This window comes from Urocitellus parryii, chromosome 3 (genome assembly GCF_045843805.1).
Source record: "Urocitellus parryii isolate mUroPar1 chromosome 3, mUroPar1.hap1, whole genome shotgun sequence".
NCBI lineage: Eukaryota > Metazoa > Chordata > Mammalia > Rodentia > Sciuridae > Urocitellus > Urocitellus parryii.
The window spans coordinates 101,258,548-101,277,197 of NC_135533.1; the positions used below are offsets into that span (position 1 = coordinate 101,258,548).

The following is an 18,650-nucleotide window of genomic DNA, read 5'->3' on the forward strand; positions in this document are numbered from 1 at the left end:
GAGGAAAATTCATTGCTTGGAGTTCATTCCTTAAAAAAAGAAAAAACCAACAAATAAATGATCTCATACTTCATCTCAAAATCCTAGAAAAAGAAGAGCAAAACAACAGCAAAAGAAGTAGAAGGCAAGAAATAATTAAAATCAGAGCTGAAATTAATGAAATTGAAACAAAAGAAACAATTGAAAAAATTGACAAAACTAAAAGTTGGTTCTTTGAAAAAATAAATAAAATTGACAGACCCTTAGCCATGCTAACGAAGAGGAGAGAGAACCCAAATTACTAGCATACGGGATGAAAAAGGCAATATCACAACAGACACTTCAGAAATACAGAAGATAATCAGAGATTATTTTTTTAAGAGAGAGTGTGAGAGGAGAGAGAGAGAGAGAGAGAGAGAGAGAATTTCTTTTAATATTTATTTTTTAGTTCTCGGCGGACACAACATCTTTGTTGGTATGTGGTGCTGAGGATCGAACCCAGGCCGCACGCATGCCAGGCGAGTGCGCTACCACTTGAGCAACATCCCCAGCCCAATCAGAGATTATTTTGAATCCTTATACTAAAATAAAATAGAAGATAGTGAAGGCATTGATAAATTTCTTAAGTCATATGATCGGCCCATATTGAGTCAGGAGGATATAGACAACCTAAACAGACCAATATCAATTGAGGAAATAGAAGAAACCATCAAAAGACTACCAACTAAGAAAAGCCCAGGACCGGATGGGTATACAGCAGAGTTTTACAAAACCTTTAAAGAGGAACTAATACCAATACTTTTCAAGCTATTTCAGGAAATAGAAAAAGAGGGAGAACTTCCAAATTCATTCTACAAGGCCAACATCACCCTGATTCCTAAACCAGATAAAGACACTTCAAAGAAAGAAAACTACAGACCAATATCTCTAATGAACCTAGATGCAAAAATCCTCAATAAAATTTTGGTGAATCAGATACAAAAACATATCAAAAAAATTGTGCACCATGATCAAGTAGGATTCATCCCTGGGATGCAAGGCTGGTTCAATATACAGAAATCAATAAATGTTATTCACCACATCAATAGACTTAAAGATAAGAAACATATGATCATCTCGATAGATGCAGAAAAAGCATTCGACAAAGTACAGCATCCCTTTATGTTCAAAACTCTAGAAAAACTAGGGATAACAGGAACATACCTCAATATTGTAAAAGCAATCTATGCTAAGCCTCAGGCTAGCATCATTCTGAATGGAGAAAAATTGAAGGCATTCCCTCTAAAATCTGGAACAAGACAGGGATGCCCTCTCTCACCACTTCTGTTCAACATAGTTCTCGAAACACTGGCCAGAGCAATTAGACAGACGAAAGAAATTAAAGGCATAAAAATAGGAAAAGAAGAACTTAAATTATCACTATTTGCAGATGACATGATTCTATACCTAGCAGACCCAAAAGGGTCTACAAAGAAACTATTAGAGCTAATAAATGAATTCAGCAAAGTGGCAGGTTATAAAATCAACACACATAAATCAAAGGCATTCCTGTATATCAGCGACAAATCCTCTGAAATGGAAATGAGGACAACCACTCCATTCACAATATCCTCAAAAAAAAAAAAAATAAAATACTTGGGAATCAACCTAACAAAAGAGGTGAAAGACTTATACAATGAAAACTACAGAACCCTAAAGAGAGAAATAGAAGAAGATCTTAGAAGATGGAAAAATATACCCTGTTCATGGATAGGCAGAACTAACATCATCAAAATGGCGATATTACCAAAAGTTCTCTATAGGTTTAATGCGATGCCAATCAAAATCCCAACGGCATTTCTTGTAGAAATAGAGAAAGCAATTATGAAATTCATATGGAAAAATAAAAGACCCAGAATAGCAAAAAGAACTCTAAGCAGGAAGTGTTAATCAGGCGGTATAGCGATACCAGACCTCAAACTATATTACAGAGCAATAGTAACAAAAACAGCATGGTACTGGTACCAAAACAGGCAGGTAGACCAATGGTACAGAATAGAGGACACAGAAACCAATCCACAAAACTACAACTATCTTATATTTGATAAAGGGGCTAAAAGCATGCAATGGAGGAAGGATAGCATCTTCAACAAATGGTGCTGGGAAAACTGGAACTCCATATGCAACAAAATGAAACTGAATCCCTTTCTCTCACCATGCACAAAAGTTAACCCAAAATGGATCAAGGAGCTTGATATCAAATCAGAGACACGGCGTCTGATACAAGAAAAAGTTGGCTACGATCTACATACTGTGGGGGTGGGCTCCAAATTCCTTAATAGGACACCCATAGTACAAGAGTTAATAACTAGAATCAACAAATGGGACTTACTCAAACTAAAAAGCTTTTTCTCAGCAAAAGAAATAATAAGAGAGGTAAATAGGGAGCCTACATCCTGGGAACAAATCTTTACTCCTCATACTTCAGACAGAGCCCTAATATCCAGAGTATACAAAGAACTTAAAAAATTAAACGATAAGAAAATGAATAACCCAATCAACAAATGGGCCAAGGACCTGAACAGACACTTATCAGAGGAGGACATACAATCAATCAATAAGTACATGAAAAAATGCTCACCATCGCTAGCAGTCAGAGAAATGCAAATCAAAACCACCCTAAGATACCATCTCACTCCAGTAAGATTGGCAGCCATTATGAAGTCAAATAACAACAAGTGCTGGCGAGGATGTGGGGAAAAGGGTACACTTGTACATTGCTGGTGGGACTGCAAATTGGTGTGGCCAATTTGGAAAGCAGTATGGAGATTCCTGGGAAAGCTGGGAATGGAACCACCATTTGACGCAGCTATTCCCCTTCTCGGTCTATTCCCTAAAGACCTAAAAAGAGCATGCTACAGGGACACTGCTACATTGATGTTCACAGCAGCACAATTCACAATAGCAAGACTGTGGAACCAACCTAGATGCCCTTCAATAGATGAATGGATAAAAAAAATGTGGCATTTATACACAATGGAGTACTACTCTGCATTAAAAAATGACAAAATCATAGAATTTACAGGTAAATGGATGGCATTAGAACAGATTATGCTAAGTGAAGCTAGCCAATCCCTAAAAAACAAATGCCAAATGTTTTCTTTGATATAAGGAGAGTAACTAAGAACAGAGTTGGGAGGAAGAGCATGAGAAGAAGATTAACATTAAACAGGGGTGAGAGGTGGGAGGGAAAAGGAAAGAGAAGGGAAATTGCATGGAAATGGAAGGAGACCCTCATGGTTATACAAAATTTCATACAAGAGGAATTGAGGGGAAAGGGGAAAAAAAACAAGGGGGAGAAATGAATTACAGTAGATGGGGTAGAGAGAGAAAATGGGAGGGGAGGGGATGGGGGATAGTAGAGGATAGGAGAGGCAGCAGAATACAACCGACACCAGTATAGCAATGTGTAACACAGTGGATGTGTAACTGATGTGATGCTGCAATCTGTATACGGGGTAAAAATGGGAGTTCATAACCCACTTGAATCAAAGTGTGAAATATGATATGTTAAGAACTATGTAATATTTTGAACAACCAACAATAAAAATTAAAGGAAAAAAATAAAAAAATGGAAATATCATTAAGTTGTTGAATATGGTAAATTATTGAATTTTAAGAGAAAAGAAAAATTGGCTCAGTGGTAGAGCACTCTCTTAGAATTACAAGGTGCTGGGTTTGATCCCCTGCATTACAAAAGAAAAAAATTATTTTGAAGAAGAAAATGCAATTTATATACAAAAAGCAATATAAAATCAGGCTAACCACAGGCTTCTCAATATTCAAGTGAAAGAACAATTGAGCAATTATCTGGGGCAATTAAATAATCACTCTAAAATGTTAATCCAGTAAAGTTGTTATTAAGTATAAAGGCAGTAATAAGAACTCTTAAAAATCTCAATCAATGTAGAACCAACCAATGAATGCTTTCTTTAAAAAAGAAATCCAGTGAAGCAGTTCAGTGGAACCAGAGGTATGAAGAGGCCAAGGTGGATGAGTAGGACCATGCTCAGGAGGTTGGAGGTTGGAAGTCAGAACCAGCCCAGCAACATCTAGAGAGTTCTGAGGAAAGAAAAGCATGACCCAGGAATTTTCTACACTACCAACATTTCCTTGGGAGTGGTGACAAATGCTTATAATCCTAGCCACTCAGGAAGCTGAGGCAGGAGGATTGCAAGTTTGAGGCCAACCTGGTCAACTTGGAGAGACCTTGTCTCAAAATTACAAAAAAAAAAAAAAAAATGCTGGGGATGTAACTCAGTGGTAGATTGGGTTCAATTGCCAATACCACCTAAAAAAGAAAGAACAAAAACTCATAGACAGACTTTCTCAAGTACAAATCTCAGAGAAGGAATTGTCCATGAGCCTTTCTTGAAAAAAAATGTGACAGTGGAATCCAGCCAACAGAGGATGAATAAAGATGCAGAATGTGGAAATGGCTCCTTGTTTTCTCATGACTCCGAACCTTTTTGTGTATTTTAAAACACCTTTAAGGAATCTGAATTCTCTCTTCTGGTTTAAAAAAAAATTGACCGGAGCCTTAACATTTAATTTTTTCAATTCCAGCTTTAAAAAAATAAATTTTAAGTAAATTCAAGTGAATAATTAAAATTAAAGTACATTTAGGATGATTTATATCTATTTGTCAACCATCCATCCATTTATTGCTATGCTCTATCAGTTGTTTACCTATCTACCCTCTAGCTTCTAGAAGAATTTATGCAGCATTTCCATGTTTGTATCTGTATTCCTCCAACCTTCCTTCTGTAAATATGTATGTATACAGTAACAGATATTAGAATTATGGTGATGATTGCTGTATATTAGTCAGCTTAGCCTGCTATAATAAAAAAAAACACAGATAGTACTGTTTAAGCAATAGACATTTATTACTCACAGCTCTGGAGGCTGGATATCCAGGATTAAGAGATCAGCAGATTCAGCTCCTGTAGATGACTCTTCTTGGCTTGCAGATGGACACCTCATGAGGTATTCTCAAATGGTGGAAAACACAATAGCACAATTTCACTGGTGTCTCCTCCTATAGGACACTAATTTTATTGGGTCATGGCTCCACCCTGTGACCTAATTTAACCTTATCACCTCTTCAAAGGCCCTCCCTCCAGTTAGGGTCACATGAGGAGTTGGAGCTTCAATACAATTTTAGGGGATGTAAACATCAACTCCATAATATATTAAATTGTAAATTGTGTTTTCCATATTTCTTGGCTATTTTAATAAATCTTAAAAGTTTTATAGAAGTAAAAGTCATTATTCTAACATATATAGTTAGTGTTATAGATTTTACTAGAATAACCAGTGTCATCTCTATAGCTTTTTTTTACATGACTAATAAGAACCTCCATTTATCCATATAACTCTTCCACTAACTCAATGTTGGCAAGGAAACTGAGGTTATAGAAACTCTGGTGTCATAACTAGCAAGCTCCAGAGTCCAAATCCATGTCTGTATTTTTCATCATCTTTTTTTATATGTGTGTCTGTGTGATAAAAGAGCCAACATTTTGAGGTGAATCATAATCATTTGCCCTTTATGTGTTTATAAATTCAATAACAAAGGCCAAGCTCTCACACAATAAAAATCAATTTACTTCTGTGTTTGGGGAGAAATGAAACAGCTTGCCGCCTGTGAATAATGACAGTTACAGGAGGAGATCTTTGCTGTGCTGCGGTAGCATCTGTGACTGCAGACATCAAGGTCTTTGGAGGTGTGCTGGTCAATTCTGCTGCCTGGCCTCATACAATCCAGGAGATCTCTGTGCTGGCTGACTCACCTCTTGGCTCTTTTGAGGCCAGAGTGGCTTTAAGAGCTATCAGTTGTCCTTAGACACATCCCTTCTTGAGGCTGGGCCTACTCCATCTGTTCCTGTCACACATTCTGATCTGTTGGATACTGTTACGATTTGGATATGAAGTGTGTCCCCAAATCTCACATGTGAGAGAATGCAAAAATTAGAGGAGAAATGATTGGGTTATAGCCTTAACATAATCAGCAAATTAATACCTGATAGGATTAACTGAGTGATAACTCAGGCAGGTGGGGTGTGGCTGGAGGAAGTGTTTTATTTGGGGAGTCTCTAGGGGTATGTATTTTGTATCTGGAGAGTGGAGTTTCTATCTGCTTTCTGATCACCACGACGTAAGCTGCTTCCTTCTGCCACCTTCTCCCACCATGATTTTCAGCTTCAACTTGAGCTCTGAGGAATGGAGCCAGCCTTCTATGGACTAAGGCCTCTGAAACCATGAGCGTTCAAATAAACTTTTCCTCCTCTACAATTGTTCTGTTCAGATCTTTCAGTCACAGCAGCACAATCGCTGACTAAAACAGATACTTCTGAGGTTTGGGTGCCTGGGAGGACATTCGGAAGATGACAACTCATTCTCTCCACTTTTGGGTGACAAGTCTTCTTTCTGAACCCTTCAGATCAGTATCTAACTTCTAACTTCTCCCCAGGTCTCCTTTAGCTGAATCTGAGGGCTTCTTTCTAAGAACAGCTTCTTCTCCTGGGTAGACCAGTTCTTCATCAGATACAATACAATCACCCAGGGTTATAGTCTGGCAGATGCAAAGCTGCTTCTTTCTCATACTTGTTTTTATCTGCTTTTCTATGCTTAGCTCTACCTGTGTGGATACACCAGGCTGCCCTTTCAAATTTCCATATCCTGGATAGGATAGAGCACAGGATGGGGGCTTCCTGAGCCATAAATCCTTGTGCATTCATTCCAGGGGTCAGTACTTCAGGCTGGTGGACTGATTTATTGGGGCTGGAAACAAGCAGTCTTTTCATAGACCATGGTTTTTTAACATGGGCCTTCCCTCACTGGGCCACTGAAGGCATTGATATCCTTCCTCACCATTAGTTATGTTCTTAATTCTGTTCAAATGTCTTTTTTTCCCCCTAAGGAGTTTAAAACAACATGTTCATTGTACATGAAGACAGTTAAAAAAGGGAATTTAGATTTGTAGTAGACCTTCACCATTTGTGATGTTAAGCCTTGTTTTTCAGGCTACTCCCCATTGTTTTTGGGGAGAAATCTGAAAAAACAAAGTGGGTACATCAACCATGGGGAGAAACCCTCAGTAGATCTAAATGCTATTTGTTTTATTATATCTATTTTATTAAATGTAAAACTTCCCAAGATTCCTAAGAACTTTTGATTTTTCTCTAAAATCTATAGAATATATGGAGTTTTTGTGAATTTGGAAAGGAAGTCTCCCCTTTCTACTTGACTCAAAGAATGAGAAATTTCCCAGCCCTCCCTAACTGAAATCCATTTGCTTTATCTCATTATTTCAGCTGTGGTTTTCTAGAAATATGCAAACCACTAGAGTAAGAATTATTAAATGAGAATGTCCCTTAAGCAATTAAGGGAACAACACGAGAGAAGAGCAAGCTGCATGCCTGAGGAGACACAACATGCTTTCCCATGATAACAGGGACAAGGGCATCAGATGACTCCTCCAGTGTCTTGTTTTGATGAAAAGGCAATATTCTTGAATCTAACTTGTTGTCTTCTACTTTTGACCTCTTATTTTTCTTTCTTTCTAAGACTTGTCCTTAAACAAAGCAGATAATAAAACAACATTGATGCAATGGCAGTAAAAATTCAAGACGTAGAACTGAATTCCTCCACCACAGTGAACAAGGTTCATGATTTAAACGGTGGACTTCCGGAGAAAGGGCTTGTCATTGTCAGCCCCACCTAGGCTCTTGGGGAGTCTCTCTGCACCTAGGTGGGATGTCCATAGCAGAAGAGGAATGCCAGAAAGGCTTGAGTTGAGAGGACAGGGGAGAGACCAGTCTGTGTGGACAGGTTTGGAGTTTGCCAGGAAGAGAGGGAACCAACAAGGATTAGGGCAGTGATGGATCATGCTAATGGACTTGGAGAGGATGGACTATGGACAGAGAGTATTAGAAAGAAGCAAATGCAGAAAAGGGAGTAGAGACCAGTTCTATGGAGGGAGTAAGAGAGGGACCAGGGAAGAAGGAGCCCTGAGGAAGCTTAGACAGAAAATCAAGGGAGAGAACAGGCCATGTGGATAGGACAGGGATGATTCAGCAGAGTTGATAGGAGGGACTCCCTGTATGAAGGGTTGGGTGGTGGGAGAAAAGGGAGCTTCCCAGAGATTGATGGAGCACGGGGACCAGCACAGACCCCCTAGAATCATGAAGGTTGGAGGGAGAGATAGAGGGCTTAGTGAAGGATCTTTTAAGTGATAGTTGAGCAGAGAGAATGAGCCACATAAACTTGTTGGGGAAAGGCAGGGTTAGAGAGGGTCAAGGAGAGAGGGCAGGCTATGCTGAAGGAGTTGAGGAAGGAAAAACCCCAGGGGAGATTGGAGATGAGAGAGAGGGAGAGGCCAGATGGCATTTAAGGGGTGTGCATTGGAGGGAGGACATGTTATCTAAGGCAGAGAATATTGAGCTCAGAGGTGACAGCCCAGGTCATGCAGACACTTGGGGGACAGGGAGAAAGGGGCATCCCTTGGCCACGATAAGAGACCAGGCCATGTTGGGGTGTGTGTGGTGAGTACAGGTCCATTGGCATAGTGACGGGGCACAGAGAGGGGGTGTCTCAGGAGATGCTTTGCTGGGAAGTGAATAGAGACTGGGCCATGTGAACAGGCTTGATGCTTGAGGGTCTGAGAAGAGGGTGCATTCCAAGGAGACTGACAGATGGGTGGGCAGAGACCAAGCCTTTTGTTAAGGTGGGAGGCAGGAAAGGTGGAGTGTTATGGAGGATGCTTGTGCTAGAGTGAGTAGAAAGACAACCCATGGATAGGTTGGGGTATCAAGGGAAGAGGAAGTGGGTTGGCAGAAGGTGCTGAGCAAAAAAGTAGGCAGAATGCCATTACCATGAATGCAGGGTAGTGATAGCTCTTTGAGTTCCTGCTTTTGGGAACATACCCAGAAGTGGCATGGCTGGATCCCATAGTTATTCTACTTTAAAATTTTTAACAGTAACTACCTTACTGTTTTCCACCATGACTGCGTTACAGGGCGTGGACCTGGTGGGAAACTGAGGAAGTCACAGCAATCCTTTCTCATTGGTTCTTGTCATGTGATTGACAAGATTGATTGGTTCTTGTCTTGTGATTATGCTAGAAAGATTTCAGACATGCTGCTCAGAGTAGCAGGCATGAATTTATTAGATGGGATAGGAAAAGGGAAAAGGGGACATTCTTAAGGGAGAGAATGGGTCCTTTCAGAGAAGAGAAGAATGGCATACCCCAACTGCCCAATAGTTTCATTGGGGGACCCAGGGAAGTTTCCAGAGAGTCCTGCCCATGTCCACCTTTTGACTTTTGACTGACCACATAGGAACTGGATGGACTACCCCCAAGAGAGGATGGTGTGGTGCTTATAGAGTTGGAGTTATAAGGAAATTTAGTCCCTCTGTTTCGGTCTCAATTTCCTGCCTATTTAATTGGTTTATTACCCTTTGAATAGTCCTCAGTAAGCTTTCTTTGTGAGGGTCTTAATGTTTTGGTTGCCTGGATGATTGGGGGTTGTGATAGTTTTGGTAATAAGGGAGGTCCAGCCCAGCTGGTAGTGTGTGACATGATCTTGAAATAATAGTTTTCCTGACTCAGTCGCACCCAGGTTCTCCTCGGCCGTGGCCTCGGTCCCGGCCGTGGTGGGGCTAGAGGTCGGTGGGGATAGAGGTCGTCCTGGGCTGGAACAGAAAGTTAAAAACTTCAAATGGAAATAAAGGGCAGTATTTACAAGAAAATGAGAATGAATAAATCATCCCTGGTTTTCAAAAGAGAGACCATATTAAACTTACCTATGGGAAGACAGCATCCCCCTGCCTTCAGTGCCAGCAGTTTCTCTGTTCTGTGATCAATGTGATTCACAGGAGCTTCTTAAGTAACAAAACGAAATGAGCCCAGGGCGTGGAAAATATGATTTCTGTATTGGTTTGTCATTGGCTATGACCTCCAGCATTTTCATAGGAGGGAGTTTCATTTTGAAAAAAAAGGCCTTCTGCGACTTGCCAGAAAAGGACCCATGAGAGCAGGTCAAGGTGGCCATGCATATCTTAAAGAATGGTTGTGGTGGGCTGGACTACTGTCAATGGGGGCAGGCGAGGTGGCCAACTTTGCTGCATATGCCTTTGCACCAGCCACGCTAGTGACTCCACTGGGAGCTCTCAGTATCCCCGTAAGTGCCATTCTTTCTTCATACTTTCTAAATGAAAGACTTAATCTTCATGGGAAAATTGGATGTTTGCTAAGCATTCTAGGATCTACAGTTATGGTCATCCATGCTCCAAAGGAAGAGGATATTAAGAGACGTTAATTGAAATGTCACACAAGTTAGGTGATCCAGGTTTCGTGGTATTTGCAACAATTGTGGTCATTGTGTCCTTGATATTAATCTTTGTGGTGGGACCTCGCCACGGACAGACAAATATTCTTGTGTACATAACAATCTGCTGTGTGATCGGGGCGTTTTCAGTGTCCTGTGCAAAGGGCATGGGCATCACCATCAAAGAACTGTTAGCTGGAAAGCCTGGGCTGCGGCATCCCCTGGCCTGGATTCTGCTGCTGAGCCTCGTCATCTGTGTGAGCACATAGATCAATTACCTAAACCGGGCCCTGGACATATTCAACACTTCCCTTGTGACACCAATATATTACGTTTTCTTTACAACCTCAGTTTTAACTTGTTCAGCTATTCTTTTTAAGGAGTGGCAAGATATGCCTGCTGATGATATCATTGGGACTCTGAGTGGCTTCTTCACAATCATGTGGGGATATTCTTGTTGCATGCCTTTAAAGATGTCAGCTTTAGTCTAGCAAGTCTGCCTGTGACTTTTGGAAAAGATGATAAAGCAATGAATGGCAACCTCCCTACTATGTATTAATAATGAAGAAAGCTTATCCCGTGGAATTGAACAACACAGTGGTGAGAATATCTCACAGAGAAATGGAAATCTGACAGGTTTTTAGGATGTGATTTAAAGGTTAATCCATAATTATGTTATAGTGATTTTGAATATCAGAATCTGTCTGAAAAAGAATTGTCCTCAAATAATGTTATCTAAAGACGATCTTTTTAAAGTTTTCACTAATTTGGACCAAGAAGTTACTTTTCTTATATTTAAACAATGGTAACTCACTAAAAATGGCCTCAGTATGTGGCCAGTTTCTATTAACATTGTATTATTGTACAGGTATTTTACATTTTGATTCTTTCTTCAAAATCTAAATGCACTAATGACAAGTTTTAAGTCTATAAAAATGCTTTATTTTTTCATTATTGATGAAAGTCTGAAATGTACATTTGTCATTCCCATTCCCATCAATCCCTGATCATATAAGCCTTTTTGATTGTAAACAAGAACAAAACTATCCCAATACATTATCCTCTGATTTATCTTACCATTTTGATTCTTTCTTCAAAATCTAAATGCACTAATGACAAGTTTTAAGTCTATAAAAATGCTTTATTTTTTCATTATTGATGAAAGTCTGAAATGTACATTTGTCATTCCCATTCCCATCAATCCCTGATCATATAAGCCTTTTTGATTGTAAACAAGAACAAAACTATCCCAATACATTATCCTCTGATTTATCTTACCTATAAAAGTGGCTCCTGTTTGGATGAATTATTTTGAAGTTGAAATGTTAAAGGGAATCCTAAGTTACTAAATGAAGGAAACTCACAGACCAAAAAAAAATGGTAAGAATCATGCCAAATTAGAGCAGATTATGCTAAGTGAAGCTAGCCAATCCCTAAAAAACAAATGCCAAATGTCTTCTTTGATATAAGGAGAGTAACTAAGAACAGAGTAGGGAAGAAGAGCATGAGAAGAAGACTAACATTAAACAGGAATGAGAGGTGGGAGGGAAAGGGAGAGAGAAGGAAAATTGCATGGAAATGGAAGGAGACCCTCAGGGTTATACAAAATTACATACAAGAGGAAGTGAGGGGAAAGGGAAAAATAATACAAGGGGGAGAAATGAATTACAGTAAGAGGGGGTAGAGAGAGAAGAGGGGAGGGGAGGGGAGGGGGGATAGTAGAGGATAGGAAAGGCAGCAGAATGCAACAGACACTAGTATGGCAATATGTAAATCAATGGAAGTGTAACTGATGTGATTCTGCAATCCGTATATGGGGTAAAAATGGGAGTTCATAACCCACTTGAATCAAAGTGTGAAATATGATATATCAAGAACTATGTAATGTTTTGAACAACCAACAATAAAAAAAGAAAAAAAAAGGAAAAAAAAGAATCATGCCAAGGAATTATTTCTTAGGCTATGACTTGTCACCACTCATGTGGTTTACTGTGTGCATTTGATGGTATTCTTAGAACCCTATTAAACCAGCACATCGTGCATCCGCTGGGCTGGGCTCTGCTTTGTACCTTGGCTGGATTTATTCTTCAGTTACTTGAATTCCATGGGAACCTTTATGATCATTTTATATCAGCTCTTATACTTTTCAGTCTATTTTCATAATACATTAATTGTTATTTAGACCTTTTAATAAATGGGAAATAAAATCAGAAGAAAAGAGTGATTTCTTAAATTTAGCTCATAATAAAGAGACAAGTTGAAACAAACAAACAAACAAAAAAGAAATAATAGTTTTCCTTAAGGGGATGTCAGTATGGCTAGGGGAGATTTTGACATAACAGGTCCTTCACTTCCAGGTACTTGCCTGTTGGTAGGCTTCCTGTGGTTTTCAGTTACCTTTCATTGTCCTTTTCCTGCTACCCATTCATGACTGACTAGCTCTTTACCAGTTGCACCATTTTATATTCCCTCTAGCAGTGCATAAGAGTTAACGTTTTTTAGCTTTCTGAGGTAACTTGCTGGTTGGTGTGTGGTCTTGGTGAAAATCTAGCAAGGTGTACTGTGGCCAGGGCTAGAAAGTGCAGAAGGTGATGGTGCAGCCCATCTGCAAAACCTCATCTTCAGATACTTATGAAACAGATCTTGGATTCAGGTGTGGCTCCATGAGCAAGTGAATATGAGGCTAGAAGGCTGTATTATTGGTTTTGATGAGAATGTGAAACTTGTATTAGATGATACAGGAGAGAGTCATTCTAAAAGTCAAGAAAACAACTGAGTTGGATGATGTTAAAAGGAGATACTGTTACTTTGCCACAAAATGTCTCTAATTAGAATGATCAATGAAGTGAGAAATTACAGAGAAAGCTAAGCTAGGCTTTTTTTAAAATGAATCCTTTGCTGAGAGTATAGTTTTAAAACACATGTTCATATTGTTTTGCTTCCCCATATGTTATTACCAGATGTTAATAAATCTGATAGAACTCTTTTTTTTAATTAAAAATTTTATTAAAAATTCTCCACATACTAACTGGCACTTGGGTTCTCTGACTTTTTGGTGGTAGTAATTCTAATTGGTGTGAGGTGATATTTCATTTTGGTTTTTGAATTTCCCTAATAATTAGTGATGTTGAGCACCTTTTCATGTGCTTTGGAAGGACACGGGGGAGAGTTTTGGGAAGGCTTTTTGGAGGAGGTGGCATTTAAACTGATGATGAAAAAGGAGACAAAATACAAATTACTAATATTAGGTTAGGGGATATGGATACAAATGCTGAAGAGATAATAAGAAGAATAAGAAGAATACTACATGTAAGTCTACGTGTAAATTTGACAACTTACATGGAACTTATTCCCTGAAAAGCACAAAGTACCCCAGCTCACTCTGAAGTAGATAATTTGAATAGCCCATTACTATCAAGAGAATTGAACTTGTAATTAAACATAAAAGCTCTCCAAATGGAAATCTTCAGGCCCAGATGGTTTCATTGGAGAATTCTATCAAGTATTTAAGGAACTGAAACCAATTTTACAGTCTCTTATGTTACACCTCCCTGATTTTGTACCCTTAGGTGACCTAACTGAATTTCTACACTGCTTTAATCTTACTTATCTTTGAGAACAGGAAGCCTGAAGGCCAGAAGTTCTCCTTCAAGAGGGGTAGCTGAAACTGATTGGATCTAAGATGGCTGCCAGAGCGACCACTGGACAACTTCATTAAAACCCCATCTGCAATAGCTAACAATCGCCATGATGATGAATACAAGGAACCATAAAAGGAGCAAAAAGAAGAGACATTCAAGTTCCTGGAAAATCTCCTTTTATTCCCAGAAAAGATGTGAATATTCTCCCCCTTTATTAGCCTACCCATTCTCCTCATTTCTCTTACCCTATATCTATATCTCCCCAAACTCCTATGGGCCAAGAAACTGATCTGTGAGCTTTTCCTCTTGCTTCTATTCTTGGTCAAGAATAAACTTTACTTCATTGCTGAACTGGCATGCATTCATGTTATTAGATGCATAATTCCAAGAGGGAAAAATACTTTGGGGTCAAAATTGGTAACACATCCAGAAATTAGAGGGATAGCCCCTGATACCCAAACCCGACAAACATAATATGGAAAAAGAAAATGTACGACTAGTTCCTTTTGTTATCTTAGACATGAAAATTCTTAATGAAATATTTGCAAGTAGAATTCTGTAATGTATAAAAAGAATTATTCCAGGAATTCAAAGCTAATTCAGTGTTTGAAAATTAATCCATATAATCCACCATATTAGCAGGTTAATGAAGAAAAGTCAGATGATAATATTAATTGATGTATGGAATATATTTGACCAAATGTAATACTACTTAATAATAAAACCCCATAGGAAACAAAAATGTAATACGTGTGTGTGTGTGTGTGTGTTCACATACATGCATTTCTTTCTCAACTTGATAAGTAGTATCTACCAAAACCAACCCAAAACAGAAACATACATATGGCTACCATCACATTGATTGGTGAAAGACTGTTTTTTCCTGCTATCTGGAGCAATGTAAACTTGGAATTTCTAACCACTTCAATAAAGGAAGAAAAGGAGACTAAAGGTACATGGAGAAGAAAGGAAGACACAGCTGTCCCTATTTGCTGATAACACTATTTTATCTACTGAGAATCTCAAGGACACTACAAAAAAAAATCTCCTAGAATGAATAAATAGTTCAGCAAGGTCATGGCACACAAGAACAATGTACAAAAGTCAACTGTATTTTTATGTACTATTAGTGAACCCATGAAGACTGAAATTAAAAATACAATACCATTTAAAATCTCAAAGAAAGGAGGGAGAAATTCTTAGATAAAAATCTAACAGAACATGTACAAGTCTTTATGTAGAAAACTCCAATGAAAGAAATCAGCAGATTAAAATAAATGGGAAGGTATACCATGTTCATGGGTCAGAAGAGGAGACACTATGAACTGAAGTTCTCCAAGGAAGCTGAAGTTCTCCAAGTCTGTATTTGAGAGCCTGCTAACTGATCTTGGCTGACTAAACCATTGTGATCATGGTGATTGTGGAGAGATGGATTGTGAAGAGATTGCACATTGCAGATTAAGATCCAAAGTTTAACTTGGGCTATCTTTAGTTTCTTTTTTAAAAGAATTTAACATTTATTTTATTTATTTGTTTTTATGTGGTGCTGAGGATCAAACCAAGTTCCTCACCTGTGCTAGGCAAGCACTCTACCCCTGAGCTACCACCCCAGCCCTTTAGTTTTTTTAATGGCTGTTTACTACCAACCTCTGCATCTGGCCTAGCATTCTTGTGACTATTAGATGAAACTTCTGGAATGTATACTTAGCTTAGTAGAACTCTGGCCTCCACCAACCCTAAAGCTAAGAATATGATAGCATCTGAATCCTATAACAGATTTACTCACTTTGTTAAAGATAACATCTTCATCCTATGGAAGAGATTTTCCCATATCATTGTAGTCTGCCTTCTTGATGACCCCACCTACTATGTTTTATGAATATAAAAGCCTGAATAAATTCCTCAGGGAACTATATTGTTCTGGGTAACTTGAATCTGTCTCTGAGACAAGGTCATTTATATATGGCTTGGAATTAACTATTATTTTCTCAAAGCAGAGTTGATTATTTTATATTGACAATAGTGTAAAAATATCAATTTTCTGTAAATTGATTTATATGTGTATCATAATTCCTATCAAAGTCACAGCAAGATTTTGATTGATGTAAATATCATTATTATGAAACTTATACAGAAAGTTGGATAGGATAGCTAAGCCAGTGTTTAAAAAGATGTATATAGTGGGAGGAATCACATACATGACTACAAGGCTTATTATATGGCGACTATGATCAAGACAGTGTGGTATTGTTGTAGAGACAGACACAGAGATCAGTGAAACAGAAAACTCAGAAATAGCTCCAATATACCCAACTTTAGTTTTTAGAAATATTTTAACTTCACAACAAAATTGAGCAGAAGGCAAAAGATAACTCCTGCTTATAATGTAAAGCTTCCTCTATTAGCAATATTCTACATGAGGCTGGTACACTTGTCTTTCTGAGCAGGTCTCATGAGCCAAATCTACAAAATGAATCATAGTAAAATTTATGATGGTGTGTAAGGACAATGGGATTTTTATGCTATGCATGAAAAATACTTAAGAGAAGAAGGAATTGAATTTATCTTCTGTAAATGTTGATTAGTACTTGGGTACCAGAGTCTTCCTCTAACATGTGAGCTGTCGAGGCAAGCTGTCATTTACATTTTTCTTTTATTTTAAATTTCCATTTCCACCACTTTTTTCCACTCACTTGGGTTTAAACTTAGTCCCCTTTGTGGATGGAGACCCCATTCTGTGGAAGTCATTCAAAGCTCTTTTACGTTCGTCACTCTCTCTCTATCTACTTCTTGAACCCGGTGTCCCCTCACATGGTGGTTTCGGCTTTGCATTTTCCTTTCTGTGTGTTTTCCTTGGTTATTTTGTATCCTTTGATCAACGTCTTCCCAATTCCCTTTCCTCCTCACACCAACCTCAGCAACCACTTAAGGAACTCTCTACTTCCATGAGCTTAGTTTGTTTTGAACTTCTACATAGCAGTGGGATCATATGGTATTATTCTTTCTGAGTCTGGCTTATTTTGCTTAACATAATGCCCTTCTGTTTCTTCTACATTGTCACAAATTACAGAATACATTTCTTTTTTAAGCTTGAAAAAATATATCATTGTATTTAAATATATTTTCTTTATTCACTCATTCAATCATGGGCGTGTGTTTATGTATTTCTGTGGGTACGCATGAATCCATGTGCATCTCTTTGTGTTTCTGTGCTTGTGTGTATGTGTGATTAATGTGTGTTTGTGTTTTTGTGAGTGTATACCTGTGTTTCTGTGTTCACCCACATGCATGCTTATTTCTGTTTGTGTGGTGTGTGTGCATGTTTAGGGACTTGGATGTAGAGATTTGGGATTATAAGTGAATATGCCAGCTCACAAGCCTCCTGCCACATCACTCTGTGCCAAAGCAGCACTCTATCCTTATAATGAAGTTCACCTGTACCTTAGCCTGGAATGACTTTCCTCCTGTCCCTCTCTGGTTGTGTACATATGTTGATCTCCCTCTCTGGTCTGGGTCAGGGCTGAATGCCAGGTCTGAAGGAATGTTGGCTGAATGGGGTTTTCAGAATTAAAGAATTTAGTCAAGGGAGGAACTAGATATGGAGGAACTAGATATGGTTTTTGAATAAAAATGCAAGTTAACATTTTCTGTAGTATTTGCTAAAGTGCTCTTGCCACATTCTCTTATTTTTGCATCCTCAGTGTATGGTGCACAGAGTTACTTGGTAAATGTTTATACAAATTGATAGAAGAATAGAGGCTTAGAGGGCAGGGGTTGTGGCTCAGTGGTAAAGCACTTGCTTAGTATGTGTGAGTCACTGTGTTCAATCCCTGGCATAAAATAAATAATAAAAAAAACCAAAATAAAGGTATTGTGTTCATCTACAACACACACACACATATATATATATATATGTGTGTGTGTGTGTGTGTGTATGTATGTGTGTGTGTGTGTATATATATATATATGTGTGTGTGTGTGTGTGTGTGTGTATGAATAGAGTCTTAGAAATGGAGATAAGAGGTAAAGTTTAATAGCAAAGGAGAAAAGGAAAAAAGCAACCAGGAAGAGATCCTGCATGAGAAACAGGCTTTCAGGGTTTTGTGCCCACTCTTCATGGTCCATAAAAGCAAATTGTTGAAATGTACAGACAGTCTTAGCAGCTTTAGTGGGTAAAGGTCAGAATGGGCTGAGAGTGATCATGTGCTGGCCAGTGATCATGTTCTAGGCTCTTGATGCCCTGAGCCTTGGAATTAAGGAGACAACACAGATGAGAGCATGTTTGATAACAGTTGGCTGGGTCTGACTCTCATTTCCTGTTGGCTGGATACATTTTAGTTTCTGGTTCTTCTTTTATTGTAGGTTATACCCCATCGTCTCTCTGGGAACAATATCAAGAAACTAATAACCCTTCAAATCACTATTCTAAATGGCTGATGGATGTCAGTCCCAGAAATGTGCAAATCCATTGACTCGGGCTGTTACCCCTTATAGATCCTCGAAAACAAATAGTAAGCTTTGTGAGCACCACAGGAATCCATCCTCAGGGAAATTTTCATAATAACTGACTAGTATGAGCAGTGAGAGCCTTGTTTATCAGTGGTCTCCAGACACTAATTTCTAATTTTAATAGCCTCACAAAGGAAACGCAGAGTTT

The 18,650-nt window shown here is 38.6% G+C and overlaps 2 pseudogenes; both read left to right on the forward strand.

Annotated features, from left to right (window-relative positions):
* Nucleotides 1–9,924: 9,924 nt before the first annotated feature.
* On the forward strand, nt 9,925–10,996 carry LOC144254000 (magnesium transporter NIPA2 pseudogene; annotated as a pseudogene).
* A 1,670-nt stretch (nt 10,997–12,666) lies between these two features.
* On the forward strand, nt 12,667–13,184 carry LOC113190288 (small nuclear ribonucleoprotein E pseudogene; annotated as a pseudogene).
* Nucleotides 13,185–18,650: the final 5,466 nt, after the last annotated feature.